We start from the raw sequence: 10,505 nt of genomic DNA on the forward strand, positions 1-10,505 counted from the left end.
CGTTCTACCCACACAATTCTGAATAAAAACTTAGGGTGCGTTTCGTTGATAATCAGAAAACATAAATTTGAAACAAATGATTCAAGAAAAATTAGAGTTGTTTCTTTGTTATGAGTATTTTCAGATATGTGTTTGGTAGCAGATTTGGTAATTGAATCTCATTTTAAAAAATTGTTCAATGTGTGTTTAGTAATATATTTGTAAACTAGAAGTAGTTACAAACTAAATTTTAGTTTAATCTATACTTATATTAATTAATTTATTAGCATTTTTTTTATAAATTTTGTATAATTATTATTTTACAAATGTTATATAATTTAGAATATCTTACATTTTACATGTTTTAATTTTAACAAACATAAAATGAGTTTATAATATGAAGTAATATATTTATCAAAGTTTTTATCATTTCTAATGTAATTCTGCATCTTAAAAATTTCAAATTCTGAATCTGAAAACACTGAAAAGATAAAAAAGTCATTTTTAGAATTTATACTATTTTGATCACAAAATCGGGAAACAGTTTTAAAAATGAATCTCCAAAATCCTCCCAAACACGTATTCGTTGAATCCATTTGATTCAGTGAATCTGAAAGCAAAAAACAGAATCCGAATTTCCAACCAAACAGACCCTTTTAACATTTTTGGTCAAAGAAGGGTTGAGTGGTAAGCGTTTCAGATTGTCTTGAAATTTTTAGAACATAGATGTCGAAGTCGTTTTGAGCAAGTCAAATTCCAACTGACCTTGACTTAGTCAAGTTTGTTGATTGGATCCCTCGGTCAAGTCAATACTTCAGAAAATCAGCAACTAAAAGCTTTGAAATATACTTGCAAGCTCCAAGGAAGAGGCATAATTGATCCTTGTTCATTTTGAGCACATTTGATTTTAATGGCAATTGCTTTACTCATTTCATTTCGAGTTGTACTTACTTTATTCATGAGCTAAATTATTTTTGTCCTTTTATGAAATATCTTAGTTGATTTTTTTTTTTGTAAAGTACAAGTGTCAGTGGAATGGAGCGCTCGCCACTTCAACTCACTTCTTCATGGTTTAACTTTCACCGAAAAAATTCTTTCTCTATCACTTGAATCTAGCCACATAAGTAATTAGACTAGTTTTAATGTAGTACTTAAAAGATTAGGATAGGACGGATCTCATGGAGTTAATATGGGATGAATCTTAAGAAATAAAATGCATAAATAAACTACCTAGGCCATAAAACAAATGGTTGAATATTTATTATTAATTAACCTAAAATAGTAGAACAAAGTTTACTATGAAAGGATAGAATGGTGAACGCTCTACAGATAACTTGTATAACTTTATAACGCTAATATATGAAGCAAAGGGCTTGGTTTCTATTACTGGTTTCCTTGATTTTGTTACACTTTAGTTTTAAAAACCTCACACCAATTATTTGTCACCTAAACTGAGCAGACGCCAAAACGTTCACAAAAATCAATTTGACTTAGTGTCCCTGTTTGGAAATTAAGGTCTCTACACAATTTTCATAGTTATATATATTCAACAAACTAAAGCAATCACACACTAAGAGATTAAAGGGAAAAGACAATAACGACACAAATAATTTTATACTAGTTCACCCAACAGTGGCTACGTCCAGTCTTCCGATAAAATGAGGGTTCCATTAATATAAGTATATGAGATTAGTACAAGCACTCAAATACCTCCCTCAGATGTTCACCCTCCAGAGGTCTCAACAAAAGCCTTCTAGCTTCTAAGTATTCTAACACACTATACTTACATAAAAGAATTTAATTATCCCAAATTATGTCAATCTTACTTGGCCTCTTTGCTGCAAAAACGCTCGAGTTGCTTGTTGAGGACAATGATACCCCAAGTACCACAAGTATCTCCACAATTGTATGATATTATCCACTTTGGACATAGTTCTCACAGCTTTTCTTTTGGTTTCATTCAAAAGACTTTATACCAATAGAGACAATTGTTATTTCTTATATACCATAGATCACTTCCCTAGTTAACGTGAGACTTTGTTTGCATTCACTTTACAAAACCCAACAATCCTCCCCTCGAACAAAGTACCGCTGAGCCTTCCCTAAAGTAGTCACTCATCTGTCTACTCTCGGACATGGAACAAGAGTTTATTACACCATGACTACATCTTCTAAAGCTCACCACTTCTTTGTTCAGCAACTGAGGATTTTACCGATACATCTAGATTTAGGTCATGGATCTGATACCACTTATTGAAGATAACGGTACCCAAGTATCCAAAATATCTCCACAATAGTATGATATTGTGTGTTTTGAGCATAGCCCCACGGCTTTGTTTTTTGCTTCACCCAAAAGGCCTCATACTAGTGGAGATATTATCTTCTCTTATATACCATGGATCATGTCTTCCCTAGCCAATATGAGACTTTGTTTGCATTCACCTTACAAACCCAACACCGCTGCCTCTGAATCTCCCCAAAAAAGCTCTTAATTTTGACTGTAAACCCATAAAACGCAAAATTACAGCTTTTATAACATCATTATAGCACTATGGCGCTACGGACAGAAAACATCCATGCGCAACTCATTGTGACAGCACCGCAGCTTTCTTAGCCAAACTGGCTTGGAGCGCCTCGCTTCTTCCTTTCTTCATTCTTGATTCCTCCCGACTCATCCCATGATTCGCAACCGTTCCCATGAAACAAACTTAAAATATCTTTCCTTGTATTTCTTGTGGTGCATTGAACCCTCAAAATTATTGTAATATAAGTATACCTTTGAAAATTACAGAATTGTTGCGACTAAATCCAACTAACAATAGAGTTTAATTGTAACGACTTTGTAGGCTTAGAGAGAGAATACATATGATTTTCTAGAATATTCCCTATAATTGCATATAAGGAAAACTTTGATGCCAATAGACAATAGAGTGAGCTCGACTTCTCCATGATTCGTAAGTTTGGGGCCAAATTTGAAAAGTGTTGTCTATGAAGTTTCGAGGAAATTTAAAGTGGTGGAAAATTTAAAGCAATGTCGTGGAGGAAAGGAAAAAATAAAAAGATTCTTTCTATTTCTTTTAGAATATAAAAATGTTATTTTCTACCTTCTATTCTAATTCTAACTAAAACAAAACAACCAAACACAAAACTGGGTCTGTATCGTTGATTTGGAATGTTTAATGGGAATATGAAAATTGTCTTCTTTTTCTTTTGCTAAGTCCAAATTAAACTTATTTATTTATTGCTTTGGAAGCTACCGTACGGCGTAGACTTCTGTTTAGTCCAACGGAAAATATATATACTTTTCTATCTTCGGGGGAAAAAGAAAAATCTTAAATATATAGTTTAATTCTTGTGTTCGATTTTCAATTTCGACCTTCTAAAAGTTTCAATCCTATTGAATTTTCTTTTTTTTTTATTGCCACTAATTGCTAAAAGAAATTGTTCATAAATTTGTTGGGGCAAGAATTTTAAATCTACGCTCCGATATGGTGCTAAGTCCAACAAATTTTGATACTTAAATTAACAAAATGTTTAGTTAGTTTAGAGTAACAAAAGGAGGGTGGTGAGAACATCTCTCACCCTTCAGAGGTAGTCTCCTTAGATCGGTTCCAATGAATCGACTCAACCAGGTCCAGTCGACTTGAATCTGGTCTAGTTGGGTTGTTCAACCGATGTTGTTTGACTCGGGTGGCTTGACTCATATCGCTTGCCTAACATCAATTCATATATGTGTGTGTTTGTATATATAGAGCAAATCATTTTGGATTTTGCTACCATAGGTTAAACTATATGGGAGTGGTTATTTTGTGGGTTGAAGAATCGAAACTTCAAAATTAGATAAAGTAATAGATATCTTATCTATTGAGTTGGAGGGTAATCTAAATCTTTCTTTTATTCTGCATGTTTTATTTCACCACACTAAAATATATAACAGGTTAAATTTCAATTAATAAAATATATTTAAAAGTCACATCAACAATCTTGTGTATGAATTTTAATCCATAGTTCCACCTACAATAATGAGTTGGTTGAAAGAATAAATCCCTAAAAAGTAAAATTGAAACGTTCAAAAGACAACAAATAAATTTGAAAAACTATATAGATATTAAAGATTAAATTACACATAAAAAAAAAGAGGTGATTTGTCCAAAGTTATGATGTTGCACTTATTGTGAGTGGTTTTTTCTTAAGTTTCTTGGAAACTTCCTTGGCTGTTGGAGTCGGCAAGGACAAAATCTTATCGGCTGTATATTTCTGTTTATGACTAAGACAACACGACCAGCCTCCCTCTCTTGTCATTTTATTTTATTTTATTTTTGAAGCCGGTGTATTTACTACTTTGATTAGTTGATGGGGTCATTTTTTTGACATTTTCCTCCTACTTATTTGATACAAAGAGTATTAATGTTTATCGTTTTTTCTTTCCATCATTGTCCTTTCAAGCTAGCCCCACTTTTCAAAAATTGCTCCATAAAGTTTTTCTTCTTTATTTTCATAAATTTCTTTTTCTAATGATGTGTTGTTGGATTATAATTATAATTGGGTAAAAATATTATTTTAATTCCAGTATTTTTAACTTTGCTTTATTTGGAGTACTTTGCTTTATTTGGTTCATGTACTTTCAAAAGGATTGTTTGATCCTTGTACTTTCACCTTTGATTCATTTGAGTTGTTATGGTTGAATGATAAATTTCGATTAATTATTAAATGTCATGTCACAAATTTAAAATTATATCTAGGGTCGATCACAAATTTACATGTGTTCTAAATTAATTTTAAAATCGACTAATCAAATTATGTCACGTGTCTCTCTTATGGTTGTCCGATGAAATTAACTGATTGGATCAAAACTCATGAAAAGACTGGACCCAAGCCCATGACCCATTACACCCATAGACTCATATAAGATCCACCAAAGTTCTATAAATAGAGGGGGCCACCTCTCATTTGAGACATTCTAAGAGATCCAAAAGAATGAGAGATTCAGAGCCATCAGAGTGTCGAGATTCGTCTACAATTATTCCGAGTCAAGCGAAACATCCAAAGCCAACAAGACTAGAAGAACTGAAGACTTGAAGACTACAAGACTTCAAGAATTCTGAATCTTCTCTTCACCAAGCAACCGATCAAAGAACTTCACAAACTACAAGCCGAAGACTTCACAAGCCGAAGAGCTGCCGAAGACCTCCTGAGCCGAAGTACTCCATCAAGCTACGGATTTCGTCAAGCGAGTGGAAGACTTTATCAAGCCACAAACTTCGTCAAGTATCAAGCTTCACAGCCGAAGACTTTGAAGATTCTTCAATACACTGGAACCTAAAGACACAAACTCATCCATTCGAGAACAAGCTTACGAGCCCTCGAATTAAAGTTCACACTTGAGAGAATTAATCAGAGGATCATACATTAGAGATCGTAACACTACATATATTAAATACAAATACAAGTTCATTAAATTCGAGTTTTCTCTTTGAATTTCTCATCGAACACCTATACTTTAATTTCAAAATGTTTGTTTTGGTCTTTGTACTTATAAAAAGTGATCGTTTTGGTCCCTTAATTTTGTTTTTAATCTCATTTTTATATCACAATTTCAACTCGACGCGACACTACACTCAATATATTTTTTTGAAATATAACAATCACTTTATATTAAATGCTTTTCGTTATGTGTAGTATTTATATTAAAATTTTGCAATTTAGGGACCAAAACGATCACTTTTTAAAAGCAGAAGGATCAAAATAATATTTTAATAATTTGAATAATTTTGTGACATTATTTCAAATTATACTATGATATTTTTTAGTACAACATATGAGAGTGGAGATTCGAACCCGTAGGATATATGTCTGAACAAGTTCAACTATGTTTGGTTTGCCAAATTATAACTTATTAACTTTTGGACCTTTGAAAGAATATAACTTACTAGATAATTAGCTGCCAAGGTTTCCTATGAATGTGCATATATTGACTAGCCTTGAGACAGGTCCTCAGAAGTCTAGATAAGAAACTTTTCTATAGTTTACTTATTTAGCCACCACTCAAATAACAATTACTGATCTTTCAAAGGAAGATTTAGCTCCAAATATTTATGATATCAAGGAGCATAGTTCAACGGTTAAGACATGTTTCTCCTTTTCGAAAAGTTGGAAGTTCAATTTTCATTGTCACATTTATTGTACTAAGAAAATAAAGTATATTAGAGTCTACTACACACTCTTTTGGTACCATCCTAATCTGATCATCCTCTAAAAATCAAATAGAAATGACATGATCAAGTACGAAAAGTTAGAGTATCCAGCTCTTGTTCACACTTCGGTAGAAATTACTTGAATATGCCAACTTTTTAAATGAGATTGTTTTCCACTTATCTCTGCTGCAATTTCATGGTGCGATAATTTAAGTACTCAACCTAACCTTTCAGGTTAGAACTACGCATATAGAGATTAATGTACATCCAATTTTGCTCATTGATCTTCATCGTCATCTATGATATTGATTGAAGTAGGCTGATTTGCCTATCCATTGAAGATGTTGGTGCAACTGTAAGATGGGATGTTCCATCATGCTGAGAAGATGTTGCAGCAACATGATGCTGAGGTTGTTCTTTCACTGCAAGTTCAACAAACTTGTTTAACTAGGGGCTTATTTCAATGCTCCCTCTTGTCCTCATTTTCTTTTGTGTTTTTTTTCCTTCTGGACAACTTTTACTGTTTTGCTAGTGAAGCTATGAGGGCCTCATCCCGTAAAAAGGATACTATACACTATAAAAAATAAGACTTTCTGCGGCAGCGTTTTAGCGACGTTTTACTGTGGATGTCACTATAACTCATTTTCAACTACATTTTTTATAATGGGCGTCGCTGAAAACCGTTAATAGTGGCGTCGCTGATTAGATTTTCAGCGACGCACTGTTGACTTTCAATGTCACTTAAAACAATTTTCAGCGACACCACTATTAAAGATGTCGCTGAAAACAATTTTTAGGACACATTTATTAAATGTGTCACTGAAAATACTTTTAGAGACGCCGCTGAAAGTTTTAGATTAGAAACCCCAACCCCTTTCCCTTCCTCTTTCGTGATTTTTTTCCAAACCCTCGCCGTTTTGTTCTTCAGTTGCCCGTCGATGCTCCTTTGCCATTCCATCTTCGCTCCATCGCCGTTTCGTCTTCGTGGGTCTTGTCGTCAGTCTTCACCGCTCTTTCGCAGTTCCGTCGTTGGCGATTTTCACCGTGGGTCGCTAACATCGCCACTACCATCTCATCACCACCGTTGCTATCACAGTGGGTCCTGCCTTGGGTTGCACTATGGGTATTGTCGTGCCTTTTCTCCGTGTGCCTCGTTGCTGCGTTGAGGTTTGCTTCAAAACTATGGATGTCTTTTATATTTTCTTTGAAATTGACATTATGGATCTTAAATAAGTATTGAAGTGTTTGTGTACTTATTATAATGTAAATTGAATGTATATTGTTTTGAGATGTTGCTGAAATTTATTTTTATGTGGTTTGCGGGAGTAAAAAAGTGATGGAGTGGGTTGGCTCGAGCAAAGTTATATGGAAGGGAGTTGAAATTGAAATTTTTGTGAAGTAGGTCGTATTGAAGTGGTAACTATGTCTTGAAACAGAAAATTTGTTCGTGAATTGATCTCGGAGAAATGGAATGAATGGTTAATATTTTACCTGTTGGGACCAAATTTAAGGTGATGTTTTGAGGAGATTAATAAGCTATATTTTTTTTCCCTCGACGTAATCTTTTGGGTTAGAGCTTTAGCTTTTATGGTGATCCAACATAGACGTTGTATTCTTTTATCTTATTTATGGTGAATGTTTATGAGTTTGAATTTTATGTTTGGATATGAATTTTACAATTTTTATTTTGAATTTTATGTTGGACATGACTATGAAGTTTATATATATGAATTTGATGTTTATGTTTTAGAGTTTTTTATTCAAACTCTAATGGTTTAAGAATATATATGAATCACCTCCAATTTTGATCTCTTTCTTGTAGGTTATATGAAAACTATTCCCGAAGAACCACGGGAAGTAGAAGTTTTTCTCTTTTGGGGTTATGAGAAATATTTTGATGTGTTGATGAGTGTGGCGTGAGTTTGGTGATGAAGTTGATGGATTTTGGTGATGGATTTTATTTTGGTGATGGATTTAGAAATTTATGTGTGAGTAATGGAGTTCATAGATTTTGAAGTTTATGTGTGAGTATGGGATGGATTTTATGTGCTGAGTTTGATGAATTTTGAAGTTTATTTGATTGGATTGTGAAGTTTTTTATTTTGAAGTTAATGTTGGATATGGATTATAACAAAACATTATTAATTAGAGTTTGATTTTTATGTCTAGTGACACATTATTAATTAGAGTTTGATTTTTTTCATTATTCTGTTATAGGATGTAATTGTCAAATCATAGAAAACGCTCACCAAGAAGATGTGGGTGAACATGTTAATCATAATGCACAGAGTATGTATTGATTTATATGAAAACAGTTTTTATTCCGTATGAGCTTGTTAGTATATTCACAAGTTCGGAGCATTTGAGTTGTCTATATTGTTCAAAGAGCATGACTATATATTTGTTCCATGTACTTATTTATATAAATTTTGATATAGTTGAGGTGTCAAGACTATCCCGAAGTTATTGTAATCATAGATTATGTTATGTCCATATGGGTTAGTTAGTATATTTACAAGTTAGCGGAGTATTTGAGTTGTTGATATTGTTTATAGATCAGCGTGGCTATATATTTGATGTGTGTACTTATTTATATCGATTTTGATATAGTTAAAGTGTTGTGAGTATCCTGCAGCTATGGTAGTCATTGTTTATGTTATATAGTCATAGTTGAAGTGTTGTGACTATCCTACACATATAGTTTAATTATGGTAGTCATATATTATCTTCATAAGGTTTCTATTTGTGTTCACTTCGTACGGTTTCATTATTTAGTGAGTTGGTGTATATATATTATTTTCATAGGTTTTGAAAGAGAGTTTGATTGTATTATCAAGTTAAATAAGTTTTGTTGTTAACATAAGTCGTGTTTTCATTTTTTTCACAGGATAGATTTTCTATGTCAATAGCGGCTGTGCAACAATCTTTGGGAAGAAGAACATCGTGGTGTTATTATTATTTTTTTTTGTTTTATGTAAATGAAGCTAATACTAAGACAACTTCTTCTTCGTTTCTATGAAAAAATATATTTTTTAATGTTATAACATATTTATAAAAGGCCTACACATTTGGAGGACTTTATGTACTCTTTTTTATATTATAAATAATTTTATTCACGTTTAATATATGTCGGTATTAATCACCAAAAGTATTAAAAAAGTGAAGTTGAAATGTCGGTTTGTAAAAACACTTTCAGTAACTCACGGAAATGCCACTGAAAGTAACTTTCAGAGACGCATGGATACGTCGCTGAAAGTAACTTTCAGTGGCATTTCCCTGAGTTACTGAAAGTGTTTTTACAAACCGCTGAAAGTAACTTTTAGAGAGACATGGGTATGTCGCTGAAATTATCTTTAGCGACAACCATTGGTGTCGCTAATAGTATTTTTAGCGACAAGGTCAAAATGTCGCTGAAAGTTAAAATGACACGGAATCAGCGACGTTCTTAGCGACGAAATACCAAACGTTGTTAAATTTTTAGCAATTTTTTTTAGCTTTCAACGACGTTTTTAAAGCGTCTCTGAAAGTCTTTTTTCTTGTGGTGTATTATAGTCTCAGGTGACTATGCTACTAACATTTTCTTTAAAATATCAAGGTGATCTTCTGCTCCCATATTCATGCTCCTTAAGAGCTTCACGTTGCCCTTCCTCAGTTACAGCATTAACCTTGTCCCCTTGGTTACCAGCATTGGATGCCTTTGTTCAAGCATCATCTCCAGATTGGGTAACTGCAAACATTTCTTCGGTGTTTTCAGCCCTATAGTCTTTACAAATTTTCCTAGATTGGTGAATGACTTTGTGCACGATTGCCTCTCACTCTTCTTCTTCCAGGGGTTTGTGTTACTTCAGATGGGCCCAAATTACCCTCTTATCTTTGTTCAGACGTACTCCCTTATCTATCAGATGCAGAGAATTAGTGCATACAATTGTGGTGCGCGCAGTGCCACAACATATCCATCACTTAAGTTAGTTGGGTCACCTCCATATCATTTGGTTTTACCCATCTTTGTTTGTTTCCTTTAATTTTAGTTACTGTTTCTATTAGGACTCCTAATTGAATTATTTGGTTACATGTGTGCATAGGCTTAAAAGTAATTTCAAGGTAGTTTGGATAAATCTAGACCCCTAGTCTATTCTTCTTGCAGGTTAGAGCTAGTGCATGAGCAAAGGGCTTGACCCTTTTGTAAGGCCCCAAGCTCAGGATTCGGATTAGGATTCGAAATTCAGATTTGGCCCTTATCGCCCGACATTCTCCTGCATCTAGACAGCGTCAACTAGGAAGAAGTAGTGCACATTGTTAGTACAGGTAATAACTATCAATTTTTTTAAGCCT

The 10,505-nt window shown here is 33.4% G+C and overlaps 1 long non-coding RNA gene across 2 annotated transcripts; it reads left to right on the forward strand.

Moving 5' to 3' along the window:
* The first annotated feature begins 6,294 nt into the window (after positions 1–6,294).
* LOC148211446 (uncharacterized) lies at positions 6,295–9,244 on the forward strand. 2 transcript variants are annotated; one of them, XR_015790929.1, is made up of 4 exons: positions 6,295–6,583; positions 7,102–7,340; positions 8,391–8,462; positions 9,061–9,244. It is a non-coding gene; the product is annotated as an uncharacterized LOC148211446 (long non-coding RNA). The 2 variants fall into 2 exon arrangements; XR_015790928.1 differs by lacking the exon at positions 8,391–8,462 and having other exon boundaries at positions 6,299–6,583.
* The last annotated feature ends 1,261 nt before the right edge of the window (positions 9,245–10,505 follow it).

Source organism: Momordica charantia, assembly GCF_013281855.1.
Source record: "Momordica charantia cultivar OHB3-1 chromosome 5 unlocalized genomic scaffold, Mcharantia_2.0 BLBB01000005.1, whole genome shotgun sequence".
Lineage (NCBI taxonomy): Eukaryota > Viridiplantae > Streptophyta > Magnoliopsida > Cucurbitales > Cucurbitaceae > Momordica > Momordica charantia.